Source organism: Manis javanica, chromosome 11 (assembly GCF_040802235.1).
Source record: "Manis javanica isolate MJ-LG chromosome 11, MJ_LKY, whole genome shotgun sequence".
NCBI classification, from domain to species: Eukaryota; Metazoa; Chordata; class Mammalia; order Pholidota; family Manidae; genus Manis; species Manis javanica.
Genome location: NC_133166.1, coordinates 72,572,830 through 72,599,248, shown reverse-complemented (window position 1 = coordinate 72,599,248; position 26,419 = coordinate 72,572,830).

The window sequence follows — 26,419 nt, the reverse complement described above, 5'->3', positions numbered from 1 at the left end:
CCCGAGCGCCCCTCCCCCCGGCTCCCGGCGGGTGGAGAGAAACCGGAGCGGTTTTTTTTTTGTTTTTTTTTTTTGGCGAGCGCTTTTTGGAAGCCTTAGAGGGACGGGCCCCGTTGCTGGGGAGGTAGGGTGGCGGGACCGGTGAGCAGGTGCCTGGGAACGGCGCTGGAGGACAAAGAACACCCCGCGTTTCTCCCTGCAGGACCGGCGGGCGGGTGCCTGAGACCGGTGCCTGAGGACGGAGGAGGTCGCGCGTTTTTCCCTTTTTTTTTTTTTTTTCTCTTTTTGGCGAGCGCTTTTTGGAAGCCTTGAAGGGACGGGGACCCCAGTGCTAGGGAGGCAGGGTGGCGGGACTGGTGAGCGGGTGCCTGGGACCGGTGCCTGAGGACAAAGAATATCCCACGTTTTTCCCTGCGGGACCGGTGGGCGGGTGCCTGAGACCGGCACTTGAGGGCAGAGGAAATCGCGCGTTTTTCCCCTTTTTTTTTCTCTTTTCTGCGAGTGCTTTTTGGAAGCCTAAAAGGGACAGGGACCCCGGTGCTAGGGAGGCAGGGCGGCGGGACTGGTGAGCGGGTGCCTGGGACCGGCACCTGAGGACAAAGAATATCCCGTGTTTTTCACTGTGGGACCGGTGGGTGGGTGCCTGAGACCGGCACCTGAGGATGGAAGAAATCGCGCGTTTTCCCCTTTTTTTCTCTTTTTGCCGAGTGCTTTTTGGAAGCCTTGAAGGGACAGGGACCCCGGTGCTAGGGAGGCAGGGCGGCGGGACTGGTGAGCGGGTGCCTGGGACCAGTGCCTGAGGACAAAGAATATCGAGCGTTCCTTCCCTGTGGGACCGGTGGGTGGGTGCTTTTTGGAAGCCTTGAAAGGACAGGGACCCTGGTGCTAGGGAGGCAGGGCAGCAGGACCAGTGAGCGGGTGCCTGGGACCGGCACCTGAGGACAAAAAAAAAAAAAAAAAATCGCTTGTTTTTTCCTTTTTTTTTTTTTTTTCATTCTTTCTGTTCCCTCTCTCATTGTTGCTGTTGTTGTTTTGGTTTGGAGAGTGCTTTTTGGAAGTCGTAAAGGGGCAGGACAGGTCACTTAGACCAGAGGCAGGGAATCTGGGGATCTCTGGGCACTCTAACCCCCTGGGCAGCAGGGAGCACAGAGGCCCCTTACGGAGATAAATAGCCTCCTGGCCGCTCCCCCTCCAACGGGGCTCCACCATTTTGGAGGAACAGCCCCAGCCAGGCCAAGCCCACAGCAACAGCGGAGATAAACCCCAAAGCAACTGGGCATGAAGCAGAAGCCCTGTCTGCGCACAGCTGCCCAGCACAAGCAACTAGAGGTCGCTATTCTCCCAGGAAAAGGCTACAAACCAACAAGAAGGGAAGCTCTTCCAGCGGTCACTTGTACCAGCTCTGCAAACTATCTCTATCACCATGAAAAGGCAAAACTACAGGCAGACAAAGATCACAGAGACAACACCTGAGAAGGAGACAGACCTAACTAGTCCTCCTGAAAAAGAATTCAAAATAAAAATCATGAACATGCTGACAGAGATGCAGAGAAAAATGCAAGAGCAATGGGATGAGATGCAGAGAAAAATGCAAGAGCAGTGGGATGAGATGCAGAGAAAAATGCAAGAGCAGTGGGATGAAGTCCGGAAGGAGATCACAGATGTCAGAAAAGAGATCACAGAAGTGAAACAATCCCTGGAAGGATTTATAAGCAGAATGGATAAGATGCAAGAGGCCATTGAAGGAATAGAAGCCAGAGAACAGGAACGTATAGAAGCTGACATAGAGAGAGATAAAAGGATCTCCAGGAATGAAACAACACTAAGAGAAATATGTGACCAATACAAAAGGAAAAACATTCGTATTATAGGGATACCAGAAGAGGAAGAAAGAGGAAAAGGGATAGAAAGTGTCTTTGAAGAAATAATTGCTGAAAACGTCCCCAAACTGGTGGGGGAAATAATCGAACAGACCATGGAATTATACAGAACCCCCAACAGAAAGGATCCAAGGAGGACAACACCAAGACACATAATAATTAAAATGGCAAGGATCAAGGACAAGGAAAGAGTTTTAAAGGCAGCTAGAGAGAAAAAGGTCACCTATAAAGGAAAACCAATCAGGCTAACATCAGACTTCTCAACAGAAACCCTACAGGCCAGAAGAGAATGGCATGATATACTTAATGCAATGAAACAGAAGGGCCATGAACCAAGGATACTGTATCCAGCACACTATCATTTAAATATGATGGTGGGATCAAACAATTCCCAGACAAGCAAAAGCTGAGGGAATTTGCTTCCCACAAACCACCTCTACAGGGCATCCTACAGGGACTGCTCTAGATGGGAGCACCCCTAAAAAGAGCACAGAACAAAACACACAACATATGAAGAATGGGGGAGGAGGAATAAGAAGGGAGAGAAGAAAAGAATCTCCAGACAGTGTATATAACAGCTCAATAAGCGAGCTAAGTTAGGCAGTAAGATACTAAAGAAGCTAACCTTGAACCTTTGGTAACAACGAATCTAAAGCCTGCAATGGCAATAAGTACATATCTTTCAATAGTCACCCTAAATGTAAATGGACTTAATGCACCAATCAAAAGACACAGAGTAATAGAATGGATAAAAAAGCAAGACCCATCTATATGCTGCTTACAAGAAACTCACCTTAAACCCAAAGATAAGCATAGACTAAAAGTCAAGGGATGGAAAAACATATTTCAGGCAAACAACAGTGAGAAGAAAGCAGGGGTTGCAGTACTAATATCAGACAAAATAGACTTCAAAACAAAGAAAGTAACAAGAGATAAAGAAGGCCACTACATAATGATAAAGGGCTCAGTCCAACAAGAGGATATAACCATTCTAAATATATATGCACCCAATACAGGAGCACCAGCATATGTGAAGCAAATACTAACAGAACTAAAGAGGGAAATAGACTGCAATGCATTCATTGTAGGAGACTTCAACACACCACTCACCCCAAAGGATAGATCCACCGGGCAGAAAATAAGTAAAGACACACAGGCACTGAACAATACACTAGAACAGATGGACCTAATAGACATCTATAGAACTCTACATCCAAAAGCAACAGGATATACATTCTTCTCAAGTGCACATGGAACATTCTCCAGAATAGACCACATACTAGCTCACAAAAAGAGCCTCAGTAAATTCCACAATATTGAAATTCTACCAACCAATTTTTCAGACTACAAAGGTATGAAAGTAGAAATAAATTCTACAAAGAAAACAAAAAGGCTCACAAACACATGGAGGCTTAACAACATGCTACTAAATAATCAATGGATCAATGAACAAATCAAAATAGAGATCAAGGAATATATAGAAACAAATGACAACAACAACACTAAGCCCCAACTTCTGTGGGATGCAGCGAAAGCAGTCTTAAGAGGAAAGTATATAGCAATCCAGGCACACTTGAAGAAGGAAGAACAATCCCAAATGAATAGTCTAACATCACAATTATTAAAACTGGAAAAAGAAGAACAAATGAGGCCTAAAGTCAGCAGAAGGAGGGACATAATAAAGATCAGAGAAGAAATAAACAAAATTGAGAAGAATAAAACAATAGCAAAAATCAACGAAACCAAGAGCTGGTTCTTTGAGAAAATAAACAAAATAGATAAGCCTCTAGCCCAACTTATTAAGAGAAAAAGAGTCAACACAAATCAACATAATCAGAAATGAGAATGGAAAAATCACGACAGACTCCACAGAAATACAAAGAATTATTAAAGACTACTATGAAAACCTATATGCCAACAAGCTGGAAAACCTAGAAGAAATGGACAACTTCCTAGAAAAATACAACCTCCCAAGACTGACCAAGGAAGAAACACAAAAGTTAAACAAACCAATTACAAGCAAAGAAATTGAAACAGTAATCAAAAAACTACCCAAGAACAAAACCCCGGGGCCGGACGGATTTACCTCGGAATTTTATCAGACACACAGAGAAGACATAATACCCATTCTCCTTAAAGTGTTCCACAAAATAGAAGAAGAGGGAATACTCCCAAACTCATTCTATGAAGCCAACATCACCCTAATACCAAAACCAGGAAAAGACCCCACCAAAAAAGAAAATTACAGACCAATATCCCTGATGAATGTAGATGCAAAAATACTCAATAAAATATTAGCAAACAGAATTCAACAGTATATCAAAAGGATCATACACCATGACCAAGTGGGGTTCATCCCAGGGATGCAAGGATGGTACAACATTCGAAAATCCATCAACATCATCCACCACATCAACAAAAAGAAAGACAAAAACCACATGATCATCTCCATAGATGCTGAAAAAGCATTTGACAAAATTCAACATCCATTCATGATAAAAACTCTCAGCAAAATGGGAATAGAGGGCAAGTACCTCAACATAATAAAGGCCATATATGATAAACCCACAGCCAGCATTATACTGAACAGCAAGAAGCTGAAAGCATTTCCACTGAGATCGGGAACCAGACAGGGATGCCCACTCTCCCCACTGTTATTTAACATAGTACTGGAGGTCCTAGCCACGGCAATCAGACAAAACAAAGAAATACAAGGAATCCATATTGGTAAAGAAGAAGTTAAACTGTCACTATTTGCAGATGATATGATACTGTACATAAAAAACCCTAAAGACTCCACTCCAAAACTACTAGAACTGATATCGGAATACAGCAAAGTTGCAGGATACAAAATCAACACACAGAAATCTGTAGCTTTCCTATACACTAACAACGAATCAATAGAAAGAGAAATCAGGAAAACAATTCCATTCACCATTGCATCAAAAAGAATAAAATACCTAGGAATAAACCTAACCAAGGAAGTGAAAGACTTATACTCTGAAAACTACAAGTCACTCTTAAGAGAAATTAAAGGGGACACTAATAAATGGAAACTCATCCCATGCTCATGGCTAGGAAGAATTAATATCGTCAAAATGGCCATCCTGCCCAAAGCAATATACAGATTTGATGCAATCCCTCTCAAATTACCAGCAACATTCTTCAATGAATTGGAACAAATAATTCAAAAATTCATATGGAAACACCAAAGACCCCGAATAGCCAAAGCAATCCTGAAAAAGAAGAATAAAGTAGGGGGGATCTCACTCCCCAACTTCAAGCTCTACTACAAAGCCATAGTAATCAAGACAATTTGGTACTGGCACAAGAACAGAGCCACAGACCAGTGGAACAGATTAGAGACCCCAGAAATTAACCCAAACATATATGGTCAATTAATATTTGATAAAGGAGCCATGGACATACAATGGCAAAATGACAGTCTCTTCAACAGATGGTGCTGGCAAAACTGGACAGCTACATGTAGGAGAATGAAACTGGACCATTGTCTAACCCCATATACAAAGGTAAACTCAAAATGGATCAAAGACCTGAATGTAAGGCATGAAACCATTAAACTCTTGGAAAAAAACATAGGCAAAAACCTCTTAGACATAAACATGAGTGATCTCTTCTTGAACATATCTCCCCGGGCAAGGAAAACAACAGCAAAAATGAGCAAGTGGGACTACATTAAGCTGAAAAGCTTCTGTACAGCGAAAGACACCATCAATAGAACAAAAAGGAACCCTACAGTATGGGAGAATATATTTGAAAATGACAGATCCGATAAAGGCTTGACGTCCAGAATATATAAAGAGCTCACACACCTCAACAAACAAAAAACAAATAACCCAATTAAAAAATGGGCAGAGGAACTGAACAGACAGTTCTCCAAAAAAGAAATACAGATGGCCAAGAGACACATGAAAAGATGCTCCACATCGCTAATTATCAGAGAAATGCAAATTAAAACTGCAATGAGGTATCACCTCACACCAGTAAGGATAGCTGCCATCCAAAAGACAAACAACAACAAATGTTGGCGAGGCTGTGGAGAAAGGGGAACCCTCCTACACTGCTGGTGGGAATGTAAATTAGTTCAACCATTGTGGAAAGCAGTTTGGAGGTTCATCAAAATGCTCAAAACAGACCTACCTTTTGACCCAGGATTCCCACTCCTAGGAATTTACCCTAAGAACGCAGCAATCAAGTTTGAGAAAGACAGATGCACCCCTATGTTTATCGCAGCACTATTTACAATAGCCAAGAATTGGAAGCAACCTAAATGTCCATCGGTAGATGAATGGATAAAGAAGATGTGGTACATATACACAATGGAATACTACTCAGCCATAAGAAGTGGAAAAATCCAACCATTTGCAGCAACATGGATGGAGCTGGAGAGTATTATGCTCAGTGAAATAAGCCAAGCAGAGAAAGAGAAATACCAAATGATGTCACTCATCTGAGGAGTATAGGAACAAAGGAAAAAGTGAAGGAACAAAACAGCAGTGGAATTACAGAACCCAAACATGGACTAACAGGTACCAAAGGGAAAGGAACTGGGGAGGATGGGTGGGCAGGGAGGGATAGGGGGGGGGAAGAAAAAGGGGGTTATTAAGATTAGCATGCATGGGGGGGAGGGAGCAAGGGGAGGGTGGGCTGCACAACACAGAGAGGACAAGTAGTGACTCTACAACATTTTGCTAAGCTGATGGACAGTAACCGTAATGTGGTTGTTAGGGGGGACCTGATATAGGGGAGAGCATAGTAAACATAGTATTCTTCATGTAAGTGTAGATTAAAAATTTAAAAAAAAAAAAAAAAGAAAGAAAGAAAGAAAGAAGAAAAAGGGGGATTACTCCTTAACAGGATAAAACTATTGGTAAATCAAAGATCAACGCATGCTTTAAATATCCTTAATGTTGATCACTTAAAGGGTGTCAGATGATCAGCTATGGAGGTACTCTTTTCTGATAATATTCCTTTCTCTTAATTTAAAAAAAAAAAAAAGCAGTTACTGTGTGCTGACCTCCAATGAGTTCTGCACAGTGGTATAGAGGGCATGTCAAAGTGTGGGCAAAGGGTCTGTTTGTTTCTATGCAGGAGATCAAGGCCTAGCTTGGATACCCAGAAAATGAACTAAGATACGATATGATCATCAAAAAGCCTCCACAGGGCTCCGGACGATGCTGCGGTTGTGGCTGCATCCAGCCCACCATCTCCTGGACTTGCCATAAGAATGAGGAGGGAGATGTCTAGGCTGGCATGTGCATACAGTGAGACAACGAATTTGACCGGATCTGTACTGTTGGAACTCAACCAGGAGTTGGGAGGGGTGCAAGTTGTAGCACTCCAAATCTCATGACTATAGACTATCTATGGTTAAAAGAACATATGGGATGTGAACAGATCCCAGAAATGGGCTGCTTTAATTTGTCTGATGGTTCACGTACAGTTGGACAATATCCATCATGTCATAGAAAAATTTTCACAAATGCCTAGGGTGCCTAAATGGTTTTCTGGGCTTCACTGGAGATGGATGGTAATTATAGATTTGCTTTGTTTATGTCACCGTATTCCTATTATGTTAATATATGTGTGCAAATTAGTTAGTAGTTTAAAACCTATACATACTTAAGGTACTATACAAGAAGATATGTCAAAGAAATAATCAATCCTCCCAAGTTTCCTTTGTATGCTACATCTATAGCTTTTCTTCTTCCTTCCTAATTACAACCGTTAAATAGAATTCGTGCCTCATATCGAATTTACCGAGTATCATAATTCCTCCAGGTGGTAAAGATACCTCGAGACAAGTGCTGGGCATAGAAGCCACAGGGCATAAATCTGCAAAGAAGTAAAAAGCTAACCTTTGCAAACAATATGGCTTCTCTCTCACTTACCAACTTTACATTTCCCTGTATGGCCCCGGAAGATGACTGGTTAGCCAGAGACGGGTAAGATTCCTCAAGGGAGGAACAACCTAAGACAGGCACAGTCACAGGGGGTCCATCAGGTGAGAATTTGGGGATCAACAGAGGTGAGGCTCAGAACCTCACCCCCCCTGCTTTGAGAGAAATCTTCTGCATCCGTGGATGTCTTGATGCCCTTGTCTAGCCTGGATTAATACTTAGTCCATAGGCACACACCTGATCATCTGATCATCTACATTTGCCTTCTTACAGCACTAAACTATGTTTTCTACCTTTATCTTGCATCTACCTACCACTTCAGCATTTTATTAAAAATAAAAATAATAATAATAGTAGGAGAAATGTGGGATCAACATATAGATCAAGTACAAAAATCAAACGAATATTCATATTTGACCTGATTGTTTATAGGTCATATTGCATGATCAAAACCGAAAGTTTCTGTGATGACTGCCCTTGTACTGTTCACCATGTAAGAATTTATTCACTATGTAAGAATTCGTTCACCATGTAAGAACTTGTTCGTTATACTTCAGAAGATTGGAGACTGACGAGAATTAGGCTTGAGATGGATTAATGATTGTACATTGAGCGTTGACCCCCCTATACTGAATTTTATTGTTGTTAACAACCATTTGATCAATAAATATGAGAGATGCCCTCTCAAAAAAAAAAAAAATCCTCAACAAAGATCCAGGCGCTGCTACAGCTGTAGCTGCATTCATCCCACTGGTTCCTGGACTTGCCATGGGAATGAAGAAGGAGATATCTAAGCTGGCCTGTGCATACAGTAAAACAACAAATTTGACTGGATCTATACTGTGGGAACTCAACCAAGAATTAGGAGAAGTGCAAGTTGTAGTGTTCCAAAATCTTACAACTACAGACTATCTACTGTTAAAAGAACATATGGGATGTGAACAGTTCCCAGGAATGGGTTGTTTTAATATGTCTGATTTCTCTCAGACTGTTCAAGTTCAGTTGGACAATATCCATCATATCATAGATAAATTTTTACAAATGCCTAGGGTGCCTAACTGATTTTCTTGGTTTCACTGGAGATGGCTGGTAATTATAGGTCTGCTTTGGTTATGTAACTGTATTCCTATTATGTTAATGTGTGCACACAATTTAATTAGTAGTTTAAAACCTATACATGCTTAAGTTACTCTACAAGAAGATATGTCAAAGAAATAATCAATCTTCCCATGTTTTCTTCTGCCTGCTACTTCTATAGCTTTTCTTCTTCCTTCCTAATTACAACCCTTAAATAGAATTCATGCCTCATATAGAATTTACCAAGTATCATAATTCCTCCAAGTGGTAAAGATACCTCAAGACAAATGCTGGGCATAGAAGCCACAAGGCATAAATCTGCAAAGAAGTAAGAAGCTAACCTTTTCAAACAATATGGCTTCTCTCTCACTTACCAACTTTACATTTCCCTGTATGGCCGTGGAAGATGAGTGGTTAGCCAGAGACGGGTAAGATTCCTCAAGGGAGGAACAGTCTAAGATAGGCACATTCACAGGGGGGACCATCAGGTGAGAAATTGTGGACCAACAGAGGTGAGTCTTAGGACCTCACCCCCCTGTGTTGAGAGAAATCTTCTACATCCGTGAATGTTTTGTTGCCCTTGTCTAGCTTGGATTAACACTTAGTCTACAGGCAGACGCCTGATCTAGATTTGCTCTCTTACAACACTAAACTATGTTTTCTACTTTTATCTTGCATCTACCTACCACTTCAGCATTTTATTTAAAAAGTGTAAGAATAGAAATAGGTTAGCATAAGCATAGCCATCTTAAAGGCCTAGAAGCCATTTTCTGAGTATGTGACTTAGAAAGAAAAACTGGAACTGGGTAAGGCCTTGAAAAACAAGTTAATCATGAATACCAGGTAGTGGGCAGCTGTGGCCTTTAGTCAGCTAACCTTTGTCAGCTAATCTTACATACCAAGCTTATCGTGCAGAACCTCCCTGACAATTGAGCAGTGGTCTTATCTTGCTCTTGCCTAACCCCAGGATGTATGTCTTGCAAGAATAATGTGCAGCTGTGGAAAATTACTATGAGTTAAGTGTTTTGAAAATACTATATAAACCCTTGGCTTTGAGTGCTTGGGGTCCTTGTTGAGACCCGCTGCGTCGGGCTGACACTTGGACCCCAGCTACCCGGCTGAATAAAGACTTTGCTTGAATTTATATCTCTATGCCTGTGTAGTTTGTTCTCTGGAGAAGCCTCGGAAGCCCAGACCCTAACATTTGGGGGCTCATCCGGGATACGATCAGCTTCCCTGAGAACAAAGGACAGCTGGAGGCAAGGTCTAATTGTCCGGACGGCGCAGTGTAATTCGAGAGTCGCCCCCTCGTGTCTGCATAAATCCATTATAAAGCGGGAGTCACCATCCCGTGTATGGTCTCGGGTTAGTGGTCCCGAGTGAGGAAGTCCGGGCTGGTAGTCCCAGCCCCCAGGTTAGCGACCCTGGGTAAAAGCCCAGGTAACCAATCCTGGCCCTAGGGTCCGAGTGACTCGGCCTTAGGAAAGCAAATCCGATCAGCAGAAAACTGGCGCCCGAGGAGGAAAAGATCGAGCTCGTCACCCTGCGGCAGTCCGAGTGGACACCCATCGGGAGAATTACGAGAGTTTTTGAGGACCCTGAAAGTGATGAGTGTGGTGCGCACCAGAGTGAGAGAAGGACCGGTCCGAACGAGTGCGATCAGATGTGGTGTGTGTGCTTGGTGTTATCATTGATTGTTTTACTGTGTTTTGGTTTTGGTTTATTTTTTTTTTGCGCTTCTCATTTTAAATTTCCTTGTTCTAAGGTTCTCCTGCTCTCTCCGTTCCTCCTTTCTGCCACTACATCATTCCCCGCGGGCACGGGTCGGGCAATTAAGAGCCATTAGGGCGCCTGCCGCTAGAAGACTCCCGTGACAGGATAAGGGGGTCACAGCCACGAATCCCAGATAAATTCGCATCCCCCGTGGAAGGAAAACTGTGCAACGACAGGCACTCGTTCACAAGCACATACAACAGTCATTTTGTTTGAAGTGGCATCTTCATCCTTCACCTTTGTCTCCCTGATATACTTTTTCCTTCTTCTTTCTCACCATGGGACAGACTCAGATGACCCCCTAAGTGTGTAAATGAATATATCTTTCTACCTCCGGATGGTATTAATGAAATTGATTTAAAGACAAGCGCTTGTGAAAATTGGGTATTCTAAAACTTCCAGAAAACCTGATAAAAAGTGTTAAGCATTAATGCTAATTTGAGTTTGCCTGAGGCAGGCATGTCCTTGTGGTTATCAGCTGCCTAAATTTACCTGAGGTCATTTAAGTCATGTTATCTGCTAAATCTTTTAAGAATAAAATACTTAAAGGCTTGGCTTTGTCTAATATTCAGTAAAGGTCTTGTAAGTAATCTAGAATAGTTGTTATGAATGAGTGAACTAAATGACTGTGACAAGTGAACACCTTTTTAATTGTGTGTTACAGTGTGTATACCTACCTACTGCCTGAGAATCTTTGTAGTAACCTAAAACCTTAAAGTTTTGCTAAGTTAAGAAGATATACTCTATGAGAGATTGTGCTGTAAAGCTCATGGTTACCGAAATTATAAAATGTGTTCATAAATTTGTCAATCTAAAGAATGTTAGTTTAACAATTTACAATAGCCTACTTCTCAGTGTTCACTGGAAATTAAAGTTTCTAATGGTTTTAAGTTCTAATTAAAACTACTTAAAGTAATAAAGAAAACATTTCTCTATGCTAAAAGATGTATGTTTTAATAAGAAAAAGTATAAAGAATGAAAACTCTTCTGCATGCTAAAGAATGTGTTTTGTGATAAAAGAAAGTAACTTTGTTCTAAAGTACAGCTATTTATTTAAAGAGAGAAAACAGCGTGGTGCCTTCTGTTGTGGAAGATCCGCTCAGCCTGTTGCTTTGGGGGGAGGGTCAGGATGTTTAGAGATAAGGTGAGATAAACCCAGTCAAGCCGCAGGCAAGCCCAGGCATAATTCTCACCGGCTTATGTGCTTGGGACCATAGGGCAAATGAAGAATAAATTACTATATTCTTACAGATATAGTCGTGCCTAGTGAAATTAAAGCAAGTGAGTCTTGATATCAAGTGCACAGCAAAATTAGAATCTCGTTTCCAGTTAAACAGTTTTCTTTAACTGTTAGTCTGCTCTTAATGTTGAAAGATCAAAGCAGTTTCTCATGCTTAAAGTCTCAGTGAGTTGCCAGAACATTTAAAAAAAAAATGAAATCATAATTGAAAGGAAAGGAGTGACACATAGCAGCAATTCACCGGAGAGTTCCACTTTATTAGGGAAAGGTGCTGGGTTATATAGGAAGGGGCATGAATTGATTGAGCTGTCACTTCTATGGGGCTGTTGGCTGTTGGCTAGGTGCTGGGATTGGGAGGGGAGTGAGAGGTGATTGGGCTTCAGGTGGCGCCAGCGGGAACCGAGGACACCGAAGAGAAGCCGGAAGTTTGCCATTTTACTGGTGGGGGCCCTTCATTCCCCCCTTTCTCCTCTATGGGGTTGTGGATGTTGATTTCTCTCTGGCTGCTTCCTGCTGAACAGGGGCAGAGAAGGGAGTGAGGGCTTGAGGATTGGGGGGAAAGAGTTGATAGGACTCTCCACAGTAAGATGTGGACTTCTTAAAGTTTGGAAATCAATGAAGGTTCCCTGTAACCATAGGTTGAGGACCTGTTGATTCCAATGGTGCCAAGAGGATATGGGTGTCAGGAGCCAGGTGTCTGTGGCCATTGTTTCCAGGAACAATTTCCAGTGGAGAGAGGGTTCCATCTCAGTGTGTGGTGAGGAGGTCACGTGAGGGTGAGTGATCTTCTGTGGCCAGAAGCTGGTAGTTCCTGAGTAAAAGCTGGTCGAAAGCTTGATTAGAGATTTTTCCGACTTGGCATTTGATGAACTTTATTATACAGGGTAAGAAGAGACAGGCTAGAAGAATGATTATTATGGGGCCTGCAATGGGCCGGAGCTAGGTGAGGAGGGGGTTTGTTAGTATTGAAGAGAATGGGTTGGAATAGGAAGCAAAGTGGAGACTGGAGGCAAGGTCGGTGAGTTTGGTGATGTCAGTTTCCACAATGCCGGATTCGTTGATGTAATAGCAGCACTCTTCCCAGAGGAAGACGCAGGTGCCGACCTTCTCGGCTGTAAGCAGATCTAGGGCCCGCTGGTTTTGAAGGGTGACTTTAGCTAGCGAAGTGACCTGTCTTTGGAGAGAGGTTAGGGAATCGGCAATGGATGTCAGGGCTCCCTCAAGTTTGGCGTCGAGATCTCTAAGTGCCCATAGAGAGTGACCCAAGGCTTCTCCCGAAAACCCTGCCCAATTGGCTGAGGTGATCAAAGAGCTACTGACCATGATGGGAAGGAAAGCAGCTCTTTTTGTGCGCGAGGGCAAGGGAGGTTGGAGCTCAAGAAATTCTGCCATGCTGTCAAGTGTAAGCTGTGGGATTAGGGTGATGAGAATGCAGGGTGTATCAGAGTTGAGAGGCACTGAGTTGAAAAGACTGCCATTACACCAAAAGAAGTGTCCCGGTTGCGTAAAAGTCTTAGAGCCAGAGGTAGGGTGTAGATAGAGAGGCAGTGAAGTGCGATGGAGGGGGGTGGAGTTGGGCTTACACAGTGGTGGATGGTGAGATTATCTGTGTATTCTGGTTCCCATAGGGGTATGTCTGCCAGGGGGCAGAGGGGTTGTCTTTCTGCATGGAAGGAGTAGTTGGAAATATTAAGGGGCATGGAAGCCAGCAGTGGGCGCTGTAGTGATGTGCACAAGAAACAATTGGCGGTGTTAAGGGTGTGGTTGAGAAATATGGTGGTGTCCTGAATGAGCTGTAATGAAGAGTAGGAGAAATGGGAAGAGAGGCAGGGATAAGAAGATGAAGAGGCGCCATCAAGAGTTTGGATAATGACTTTTTTGGAATGTCTGATATCTGATGCAACTTGAGAGTTCTGGGAATGAGAGGGAACATACTTTTGAGAGATATGAAGGGTACCGTGGTGGGTCGAGGAACCCCCCGTAGTAAACTGAGGCTGTGACTCTGGCAGCCCATCGAGAGTCCCAGGGATCTGGGATTGATAAGGAGAATGAGCCGTTGGGATATTTCATGAATTGGTTGGAGGAGTAATACTGTGGGTACAGGAAGTTACTCATGTAGTGAATGGCATAAGACCAGTAGGGACATCTCTTGTAGGTGTGTGGCTATCGCCTGCAATAGGCTTGTTTTTGCTCATAGAGGAAGCAGAGGTAGGGAGAATAAGGGTAGCTGCTAGTGAACACTTCGGTGGAGGGAGGAAAGTGGAGGTATAACGGCTCAGAGCAGCTTTTCAGAGGGCAGTCTGGTGTGGTAATGAGGGCAGTAACTTTTGTTTGATGCTGTGTGTAAGTCTCTCTGACTTTGAATCGCCATACAAAGGAGGCTGGGGTGGTGGGGAAGACAATAGGAATGAGGAAAAAAAGTGAGAGAGCAGTAAAGGAGGAAAAAGTCATGATTCGGGTATGGATGGCAAAGGGGGTGAATGGGATTTTGGAGGAAAGAGGACAGTAAGGTGAGGAGTCTGGAGGGAGGGAGAGTCTGTAAACTTTTGTAGGTTAAGAGATCTTTTAGGTGATGTGGGGACAGAATGGTAAGGGGTGCCCTGAATGTCAGTTTATGAGCTTCTTTCTGCAAGAGCTGTCTAGTGGCTAATGCTCGTCGGCAGGGGGCCTATCCCTGAACTGTGGGGTCTAATTGCTTGGAGAGATAACTTACTGGGGCAAAGGATGGGCCATAATATTGGCTTAGGACTCTTAGAGCTTGACTGGACCTCTCATGAATGTATAATGAGAAGGGCTTCAACAAATCAGGAAGATGGAGAGCTGGGGCTTCTACAAGGGCTTGACGGAGCTTAATGAAGGAGTGTCGGGGTGAGGAGGATAATGGTTTTTTAGGGGGGCTCTTGCTGAGGTCTTATAAGGGTCTTGCCAACAGGGAGCAGGGAGAAGTTAGGGATCTACGCTCTAAAATATCTAGCTAGGCTTAGAAAGGAAAGGATTTCTGTCTTGGTTTTGGGAATGGGCAGGTCAGAGAGGAGCTATTTTCTTTATAAGGTAATGGACTTTCTTTGTTGAGTTAGAAGGAATCTGAGGTAAGTGACAGGAGGGGAAGAGATTTGAGCTTTGACGGGGGATACTCGGTAACTTCTGGAAGCTAGAAGGTTAAGTAGGGAGGCAGTGTCAAGTTGAGACTGTTCTCACGAGGGACTGCAGAGTAGAAGATTGTCTATGTATTGTAATAAGGTGGACTTGGAGTGATCATGATGAAACTGTTTGAGGTCCTGAGCTAGGACCTCTCTAAAAATATGGGGACTATCTCAGAAGCTTTGTGGCAAAACTGTCCAAGTGAGTTGTTCAGAATGTCTTGTGTATGGGTCCGTCAAGGTGAAGATGAAAAAATCTTGGGAGCAGGGGTCTAGAGGGATAGAAAAATGGGTCCTTGAGATCTAGGACTGAGAAGTGGGATGCTGAGGCAGGGATTTGTGATAAAAGGCTGTATGGATTTGGAACTAAGGGATGGATAGGGACAACGGCTATGTTGATGAGGCTTGGACAACGCGGAAAGATCCGTTGGTTTTTTTAACAGCTAATATGGGGGTATTAAATGGGGAGTAAGTAGGTCTGAGGTAATTTATATTTAAGAGATCTTGAGTGATGGGTTGGAGGCCTATGAGGGCTGAAGTGGTTAGGGGGTATTGGGCCTGACAGATATACTGAGAGGGGTCACATAATTTGATAGAGGCAGGAGGACATAGAGCCACGGAGGGGCTTGTAATGTCCCAAACTTTGGGATTTACAGGGTGTATCAGGGCAGAACTGGAGCTTTCATTGGGTAGAGGGGGGTTGTCGGCTATGAGGGCCATCAGAAAGGGAGTACTGGGGGCTGTGGGAGTGGATATAGTTATGGAAACATGGAGGAGAGAAAGGATGTCCCGTCCTAGTAAAGGGATGGGACACTGGGGCATAACCAGGAAGGAGTGGGAGAAAGGGATGGGATTGTCTTGGATTGTGCATAAAACGGTGGGTGGGGGGTTTAATTGGAAAATCTGTTTACCTCCTACCCCAACTATAGGAGTAATGGCAGGCGTGTTTGGGCCCCGGTATTCTCGCAATACTGAGAAGGTGGCTCCTGTATCTAGGAAGAAGGAGATGGGGCAACCGTCTACTGTTAAAGTAACCCTGGGCTCCTGTTTGGTGATGGAAATGGTCAGGCGAGAAGCCCCCGTGCCCTGTCAATCTTCTTCTGCCAGCGCCACTACGTCGGGCTTATGATGGGGCTTGTTCTTCCAGCCTCCCCTTCGGGTGGTTGGGCAATCAGACCCCCAGTGGTCCTTTTTGTGGCATCTGGGGCATGGGGTGGTAGGAGATGTGGGGGAGGGGCACACCCTTGACCAATGTCCCTCTTTTCCGCACTTGAAACAAGCTCCTGGGGGGGCTTGTTTGTAGAGGGGCACCCAGGTTGTGGTTTTATCAGCTGGGCCAACATCTGGAAATTGGCCTGATCAGCCTTTTGTTTATGGCGTTCTTTCTCCTCCTCCCGGTTATGGAAGACTTTAGGGCCACTGTTAGGATCTCAGTCTGTGGGGTAGTGGGTCCCTGTTCTAACTTTTTGCGTTTAGCTTTAATGTCGGGGTAGCTTTGAGCTAGGAAGTATGTCATAAGGACATGTCTTCCTTTAGGTGTTTCTGGGTCTAGGCTGGTATACTGTAGTAGGGCTTGAGTGAGTCTGTCTAAGAACTCGGAGGGGGTTTCATCTCTCTTTTGAATTATGTCTTGGAGCTTTTGAAAATTGACTACTTTACGAGCTGCCTTTTTCAGACCTGCTATTAAGCAGGAGGCAAAAATATCTCGAGAGCGGAGACCTACGGCGGTGTTATAATTCCAGTGTGGGTCTTGTTCGGGGACAGCAGTGGGGTAGGGGGATAGGTGGGGTCAGTCTTGTGGGTTTCGGTAGCGTGCATTTGGGCATAGTCCCAAACTCGTCTACGCTCTTCAGGGAGGAGAGTATTGGCCAGGAGCATGAAAATGTCATGATGTGTGAGGCTGTAAGACTGGAGGGTCCATTGAAAGTCCCTGATGTATGTCGTGGGATCAGTGGAAAAGGAACTTAGGCGTTTCTCTAGTTGGGCTAAATCTCCTAAGGAGAAAGGGATGTGAACGCGCATGATGCCTTCGGATCCTGCTACCTCCCGGAGGGGGCGATAATTTTGGGAGGCTCACGGGACTGAGTCTGAGGGAGACTGAAGGGTTCTGGCTCAGTCTGTGGGGGAGTGACGCAGTCTAGCCGTGCCTATTCAAGCAGGTCCTGAAGTGCGGAAGGGGGCCAAAGAAAATAAAGATAGAATCAGACCCACGTGTTGCCAGCCTGCAGCCCAGCTGCTTGCCTCTGCTGCTTTATTTGGGCTTGAACTCATGACTCTGAGGTTAAGAGTCCCATGCTCTACTAACTGAGCTACAGCAGGGCTCCAGTTAATTGCTTATGGAATGTGTTGTTCTCTATTCCTGCCACATCGGCAAGTGGGGGAAGGGCATAGCTAGAAGCAGGGGTGGTGTTTTTACACATATTCAAGGTCTCCCTATTTTCAGAGTGAGGAGTCTTGGCAAGATATGTTTTTGTGGACAGATAACTTCTAAGGACTGCACCGGTTGTTCTCTAGCTTGTGCTTTCCCATGCTGCATTCAGACATGGGGGAAGGTGCTTTCCCATTCTCTCTACAAACATGTGAGAAGACAAAGGTGGTCCCTAAGAGGGGAGAAACAGGTGATGAGGGCAAAGACAGAGGAGGCTCTTGGGACCTAGTTAAAGGGGGTGCTGAAAGGCTCAGGCTTAATCTGCGGGGGACGAAGGCGGAGGAGGTGAGATGGGGGAGGAGATGGTGGGGAAGGAAGGGAGAAAGGCTGTTGTAGGAGAAGAAGGGGAAGGGAGTGAACAGGAGGCTTCTGCTGGGGCAGCGGCTTGCAGGCTAGGAGAACTTGGGAGGGGGCGGGGGAAGGAGGAGGCGGAAAGCTTTGATATAGGGAATCTCCTTCCATTTTTTCAGGCACTGGCAGTAGTTAAAAAGATCGCGAGTGATGTTAGGATCAAGAGTTCCCCCTGCGGGCCATTGGTTGTTATTGTCTAGGGGGTATGTCGGCCAATCTTGGGAGCAATATTTATGGAGACGTTTTGGTTTTATATCAGGCGTCAGGGAGAGGGTAGCCAGATGCTTAAGCAGGCATTCAAGAGGTGAACTTACAGGGAGGGATGAGGAGGCTCCCATGGCTAAAGGACAGAGAAGGAGACAAACAGGGGAAGACAAACGGAGATCCTCGGACTGGAAGCAGACCACAAGGAGACAAAGGGCGTCCCCGATGATCCTTGGTGGTCTGCGGAAACTCGTATATGAGTCAGAATTTCTTAGGAAGTGTGGGTCGTCACCCAGACTTCCCTAAGAAGGCAGAGTGCCGGAGTCACGAGGTACCTAGCGCTAGGCGTTTTCGGCAGACAGAACAAATTTTGGTGGACGGAACAGAAGGAGGAGGGGGCGGGGAAAGGGAGCGTTCTCATTCGCAAAGGAGTCACCTCATTTATGGCTGTTGGAGGGGGGGGCTTGAGAGTCTGCCGCAGCCATGAAGGCCTGAGGCGGGGATTTATGGCTGTTGGAGGAGGGGCCTGAGGGTCCACCGCAGCCGTGAAGGCCTGAGGCGGGGAGAGTTCCCTCCTCATCCCTGAGCGTCAGGGCCTTGCCGGACGATCACACTCAATGGCACTGCGATAGCTCGGAGAAGAGTGGCCCACCCCGGGGAAATTTTGCTTAAGTTTCAGCACTGATGGAAGGGACGGTGAATGCGTTTATGACTGTTGGAGGAGGGGCCTGAGGGTCCACTGCAGCCGTAAAGGCTTGAGGTGGGGATTTATGGCTGTCAGAGGAGGGGCCTGAGGGTCCGCCGCAGCCGTGAAGGCCTGAGGCGAGGAGAGTTCCCTCCTCATCCCCAAGCATCAGGGCCTTGCCGGACGATCATGGTCAATGGCACTGCGATAGCTCGGGGAAGAGTGGCCCACTCCAGGGGGAAAACTTACCTAAAGGCCAGAGAGGAGTGGTGAGTGTGATGAGTCAGCGCTGGAAAAAGAGGACGAGGGCAAGCTGCTGCTGGTGTCGGGGGGAAGACGTGGCCCAGTTGGGGTGTCCCATCTCCCAGGTTTCGGCACCAATGAAAGGAAAGGAGCGACACATAGCAGCAATTCACCGGAGAGTTCCACTTTATTAGGGAAAGGTGCTGGGTTATGTAGGAAGGGGCATGAATTGATTGAGCTGTCACTTCTACGGGGCTGGTGGCTGTTGGCTAGGTGCTGGGATTGGGAGGGGAGTGAGAGGTGATTGGGCTTCAGGTGGCGCCAGTGGGAACCAAGCCCCCCCCCCCCCCCCCCGAAGAGAAGCCGGAAGTTTGCTATCTTACTGGTGGGGGCCCTTCAGTAATATTAAAAAAGACTAAAAGCTAAAGTTTGTTAACAACTGTATAACCTTTATTTGCCTTTGAAATATTTTGTTATTGAAAATGATTGCATGGCCTGAGAAATTGAATTATTTATTCCATATATTTTTATAAGTGGAAAAACCTCTAACCAACAAATGATTAAAGTTGTTACTGATTATTTGTTTTCTTAATTTATCCTCCTAAGCAGAATGGTAACAAAGCTTTTTTCAGCTGATTAAATGCACTTAGTTAACAAACCAAAATTTATTCTTAAAAATTAAACTGTAGAATCTGGACAAGATTATGTTTCTCCCAGAAAAACAGGTTTCACTGTAAAAGTTTAAATGGACAAACATGTGACCACTTTTGAGAAAGTTTGTAATAGATTTTTTTGACAACCACCAGGTCTTCTTGTTTAATTTATATGCTGTATGTTTTAAAAAACATGGGGGACTCTCCATATTTTTTAATGCAAATGATCTTAGAGCTTTTAATAGAATTTGCATAGCAGCTTATATCTACTATTAAAGAGTAAAACATTCTTGAAGCTTTCAGGGAAGACCTGTAGACTTAAGCACTTTCTCTGCTTTTTTTTGTATCTGGTCTTGGACACTTATGCTAAGTTCAAAAAAGTGCTTTTACCTCTAGTTAACTCTGATATTTTCCAGAGGGCCCCTGGAACATGTCAGAAGAATTTTTTCTCATTAGAGAAAGTATTTGACTAATTTGGCTTATTTATCTGATATATATATATATTTACCTGGAAAGCATTGTCAAAGAGAATGATGCTAAACTTTGTTACTGAATGTTTTGTATTACAGAAATATCAGAATTTCCTTATGTCAACTGTCTTACAGTAAGCTCTCATCAGATCTTTAACCATTGTCATTTGTAAGTCTTTTGTCATTTATAGTATTATCCCTAAACTGGTAAAGAACTGGATTTCAGCAGAACAGGTATTAGTTACATAAGATTACATAAACTAAAGAAAATGATTTTGTGTCTTTTTGTTTCAAATGTTGCTGATAAAGTGTTTTAACCTTGTTCTCTTAAACTGACAACAGTTTAGTAAATGACTATCTTTATGAGCAGAATTGAAACATCCTTCTCTCTACCTGATCCCTCCAGAGTTTAAAAACTTTCAGTGACTGTTTTTGTATTCCATGGCAGTATGTTTATTTGCACGAGTTCAATAAGAATCTGCTTTCCTTGTGAGGAGACTACTTAAGAACACTGGTTATACTGCCAGGGCTTTGACTGGAATGTCATACCTGAGAGACATGTGCATGAACTCAAATGTGAACAACTTTAAGGAACTAAGATTGACTTTATAAAGCCAACAAAGCCCCTTGGAAGAATTGGCCTGGTACCTTGCTTACAGAGTTCCCAGCAGCCTTACCAGGTGAGTAAAGAAGGTCACTTCCTGGCAGGTGCAGAGACCTTGAGAAGAGAAGAATTCATCCAAATCTACAGGTACTGCAGGCAAAGCCTGATGGCAAGTCTAGCTTGGCTGTCTGGCCTCAAGAGAGAGGCCTTTAAAAGTTCAATCTGAAATTCCTTACAAAAAGTTGCAGCAAAGCATATTTAAAAGAGCCTGTGTAATCAATTGCTCTTCTTGCTGCACTTGTGCAAATGATCAAGCCAGCTCTTAATTATTTTCTTAACCTGGTTACTTCTAATAAAAATGAGGGTGATTTTAGAGAAAAGTATTGTTTCAATAACGGCAGCCTCCTTCCAGAATAGAAAATCCAACTCCAGATGTTGCTACATAACCTAATAACACAATTTGTTTTATCTTGCCTAGAAGCCACAAAACTGCAAATAGTAATAGAAATGAAACCCAGAATAGAAGCGCCAGCCTTCTGAGGCCCTCTCAACTGACCAGTGATGGAGACATAGCTGCACCCTTTACTGCACCCCCTTCTCAGCACAAAGCAGCCAGAGCGGTCATCGCCCCTTTTCCCTAGCAGCAGCTAGAGTCCCTATCTGTAGAAGAGAGAATGAGACAAAGACCAAGACTCACTTTATCCTCTGTAAGTAGGCAAAGAACCTGCATTGAGAGAGTTCCTAAAACTTATACCTCCCTCTGCAACAGGACAGAAGTAATCAGCACCACCCCAGCTTATTCTAACAAGTAGTAGGCCTGCCAAACCAGAGTCACTTAATGTGTTACCTTTATCAAAGAACGCATTAGCACCATACAAATCATAGTGTTGAGACAGAACTATCAGAGTGTTAACCAAACAGATGACCCCTAATTTCATGATTGAAATAGATACAAGAAGAAGAGGGGAATGTAAGAATAGAAATAGGTTAGCATAAGCATAGCCATCTTAAAGGCCTAGAAGCCATTTTCTGAGTATGTGACTTAGAAAGAAAAACTGGAACTGGGTAAGGCCTTGAAAAACAAGTTAATCATGAGCACCGGGTGGTGGGCAGCTGTGACCCTTGGTCAGCTAACCTTGGTCAGTTAATCTTACATACCAAGCTTATCATGCAGAACCTCCCTAACCATTGAGGAGTAGTCTTATCCTGCCCTTGCTTAACCCCAGGATGTATGTCTTGCAAGAATAATGTATAGTTGTGGAAAATTACTATGAGTTAAGTGCTTTGAAAATGCTATATAAACCCTTGGCTCTGAGTGCTCGGGGTCCTTGTTGAGACCCGCTGTGTCGGGCTGACATTGGACCCCATCAGTTGCCAGACCCAGAAGGTCTATGTGTGGAGTGTTAGAGCTGGATGGCCTGGCACCTCTCAGTGTGCGAGGACAGTCAACAGCCCAGTGTCCCTCCTAATGGCACTTAGGGCATGGGCCAGGGGCTTCTGGGGATTTGGGCAAGCTCTAGCCCAATGATCCATTTGACCACATTTGAAGCATGGACCAGGAGGTCCTCCTGGCTGCTTCTTAGGAAGTGAGGCTCCCCGAGCACCAGTGGTTGGGGTAGGTTGAAAGACCTTAGCCATCATTTGATGTTTTTGTTTACGGGCCTTTTCATCTCTTCCATTATATATTTGAAGGCCACTGCCAGTACTTCTGCCTGAGGAGTTAAGGGTCCCTTCTCTAGAAGTTTAAGTTTAGCCTTAACATCGGGGAAACTCTGGGTGAAGAAGTAGGTCATTAATAATTGTCTCCCATCTGGGCTCTCAGGGTTTAGGTTTGTATATTGTAAAAGAGCTCTGGTGAGGTGGTCCAGGAACATAGAGGGACTCTCATTTTTATCCTGAATAATCTCTTGGAGTTTTTCATAGTTAATGGCTTAATTGGCTGACTTTCTGAGACCCACCATGAAGCAGGTGAGGAATTGATCTTGACTGGTGACTCCCCGTGCAGTATTATAGTCCCATTTAGGGTCTCAGTCAGGAACCACATCAGCACCAATTGGATGAGCTGGAGTAGTTTGGTGAACCTCATCTGCATGAGTTTTAGCCTGTTCCCAGACTCGCCTGTGTTCCTCGGGCAAAAGTGTGTTGGATAAGATCATATGAATATCATGAAAGGTAAGATCATGTGACCGAGTTAGGTACTGGAACTCTTTTATGTAAGTAGCTGGGTTGGAGGTGAAAGAGCCTAATATTTTCTCAACTTGAGATAGGTCAGAGAGAGAGAAAGGGACATGGACCAGGACAATGCCCTCTGTACTGGGGCTAGGATCTGGGTTCAAGAGTGAGTGACTGGAGGGCTTTGTGCAGGACTGGGTGAAGGAAGGGGAACTGGCTGTGGTGGAGGAGGTACTGCAGCTCCTGCAATGTCACTAGGGGAGCTGGGAGGGTTGGGATTTTGATCTTGCAGAGGAGGTTGGGGCAGGAGAGGAACTGGTGGTTGAGGGGGAACTGTAGGGGTTTGAGATCAGTAGGGAAGAGGTTCATCAGCAGGGTCAAAGTCAGAGGATGTGGTTGGAATTGGTGGATGATGGGGTGAAGTTTTTTAGAGTGAAGAGAAGATGTTTAGGATTGCAAGGGAGACAGAGAGCGGGCTTGGTTTGGAGGTAGGAGAAAGCCTGGTTATATTGGATCTCTTTCCATTTGCCCGTGTACTCATAGAAGTTGTATAAGTCACAGAGAATTTTAGGATCTAAATAGCCATTGGGAGGCCATTTAGACTGATTGTCCAAGGAATATTGTGGCCAGATCTCATTACAGTAGTGAACAAGCTTTAAAAGTTTGAGGTCTGCAGTGAGGTGGGGTCATTTTAGATTATTGAGTAAGCACCCTAGTGGTGAATCTGTAGGAATGGAGGCTCCAGATACCATGGTGAGAATGAGACTGTTCACAAGTCACTGATGTGTCCCACAGTGATTGAGAAGGTTGTGGAGAAGACCTGACACAGTTAGGAGGTCATCACCTCCTCTAACCGAGTGGTCAAAGTGAAAATCCTGAGGGGGCTCAGTACCTGGCACCAGGAGTTTACGAGTAGATAAAGGGAGATCGGGCCTCAGTGAATGAGGATTCTCACCATGGGGAGGCAGAAAAGGGTTGACTATGGGGATCAACCGTGACTCTGAAAGTCATGGTTGGGGGTGCCCCTGTCCCAGAGGATCCCCCAGACACTCAATGGTCACTTCCCAGGTTCCAAAAGTCAACCATGAAGGGGAGACTTACCAAATTGAAGGCTGGTGTTGGGCGAGAAGATGAGCAACCAGGGAAATGGACAGTGAGCCCATGGAGGAGGATCGGGCAGTGAGGGTTCCCAAAGCAGCTCAGATTCCCGGAGGAAGAGCAAAGTCAATGGGAGAACCTCATCTGAAGTCACTGCACCAATGAAAGGGTATCTCGCTGCCACCCTCCTTACCCCAGAATGACTCAGGAGACACGGGCCCATGCAAGAGATTTTATTATCTGAAAGAGAAAATGGCTGCCTCCAGAGAGAGGGAACAGCAGCTCGTGGGTGAGGAAGCATGTTTTTAAGGAGTAGGGGTAGGGTGTGTTCTGCGTTGGTGATTGGATCTTAAACGGTGGGGGTCTTATCGTGCCAGAATTTGCCTTCACAGCTGATGCTGGGGTTCTTGTTTATGGAGTCAAAGAATGAACTTAGCAAACACCAAGGTAGGAGAGCCAGGGAAGAGGCTTTTATTTAAAATAAAGTGAGAGGAAAGAGCTCCTGACTCATGCTGGAAGGGGACAAGAGAGCCTGGGGTGATGCATCATCTAGGGGATTTATAGGCAACTGAGGATTTTTGGGAACATGAAACAGGCTTGGGGGTGTGGACTTGTATCACCTGCCCTGCCCTCAAGGTGGGCTAGGTTGTTGTCTGTTTGCTAGTCTGTTTACAGTGAAGTCACTGGTTATGCGGAGATACCCTTCTTTATTTGCAGAATGCTCAAACATTCTAGGCCAAGTTGCTCCTGGGCTTTTGACCTTTAACTGATCTCACTGAAGATTCTATATTCCTAGTCTGGTATGTTTACCTTAGAGAATTAGTGTGACCTTGACTTTGCATAATGCTTAACACAGAGTTTAATGGGGGCTTCTTTACATGGTTACATTGCTGTGACTGTAAATATCCTGCCCTGCTTTTTCCAGAGGCCCTCACCCTGCTCTGACGATAGCCCACGTCCCTGTCTCACAACCAGCAATGTAGATGAATCTCATATTTATTCTAGGGAAAGGAGCCAGATAAAAAGAATATGTTCTATGGAATTCCATTTTTATAAAACTCTAGAAAATATTTACTGACAGAAAGATCAGTGGTTGTCTGAGGTTAGGGAGGGACATGGGGGGATTACAAAGGGTCTCAAGGATGCTGAGGCTGGTGGGTATGTTCACTTTCTTGGCTGTGCTGATGACTTCATGGTGTGTACATGTGTCAAAACTTGTCAGATGGAATATTTTAAATATGTGCAGATTTTTGTATGTGGTATAAACCCGGGGAGGAGAAATCCTGGGGCAAAATGCCTTGGAGCTTGAAATCAGTCAAAGGGAGAAATAAAGTTTCAAACCCATTTATTGCTTACAAGGACTTGTCCCATGTCTCTCTCTCTCCTGCTGCAGCAGGCGAATACTCTCCACAAATTCTCAGGTCCAGATGAGCCCATGTAAATACCCATTGATATGGAGATGGACTACTTCTCTCCACCCCTTGGGAATACCTGTTGATATGGTGATGAACCAAAGCCAGGCCAGAGAGAGATTCTGGAAATATTGCAATTTTATCCACAGTTGGTTATAGCTCAGTAAAGCTGCTAAAAACAACAAAAATGTCATTATGATGGAAATTGTGGTATTGAGCTGTCCTTCCCCAGTCCTAGCTGGTCACCACCCTCAAAGCAGGAGGAATTCTGCAAGGAGGGGCTGGTGGGATTGTCCCTTCCCCAAAAGCATAGCACAACCCCTGGAGGGTCCCAGCAGGAAGGAGCTTTAGAAAGAAATGACCCAGGGAAGGAACAACCCCTGGGAAGGTTCTATGGCTGCTCACATGCAGCCCACCATCACTAAGAGCCACAGGCAAAGGGAGCTGAGGGGAAAGACAAGCTGAGGGGAAGGACATGTTGGGTGATGTTCCCTCCCAGCCCACCAGTGCTACATGTTGGGCTGCTGGGTAGCTGTAGATGGTCACTTCTGTCCGTGATGTGGGGCAGTGGACTGTCCACAGCTGTGGGTGCTCCCTGGAGAGCTGGGCTTTAGCCACTGTAGAGCTGTAGGGTTTCTCCTCCTTTGCTTCTGCTTTGAAACACTGTGACCACAGCCACCCCCATTGATAATGGCAGCCCACTATGACCCCAATTCTAAGTCAGGGGCCAACCCAGAGCAGACTGTGGCTTCCCATTAGACAAGGTGGAGGTGGAAGGGCCTAATCCAACTCGAGCCTGTTTTTGCTTAAGAGAGACAGAGGCCCAGGGAAGCTGGGGAACTAATACTACATGGCTTTGCAGAGGCTGGGCCTGGGTGTGACACAGGGCTTCTTGGGGACATTGACTGAGCCCTTCTCCACCTGGCTCTCCCTCTACTGCTCACCTTTTCAGGTTGGAAGGGCAGCCTGACCTTCGTTGGGCTCAAGGACTCATCTGGGGTCACCACTCAGCTTCCCCCAATCCCTGGGGTGCTTCCCTGGCCTGTGCATGTGGAGGGCATGGGACAA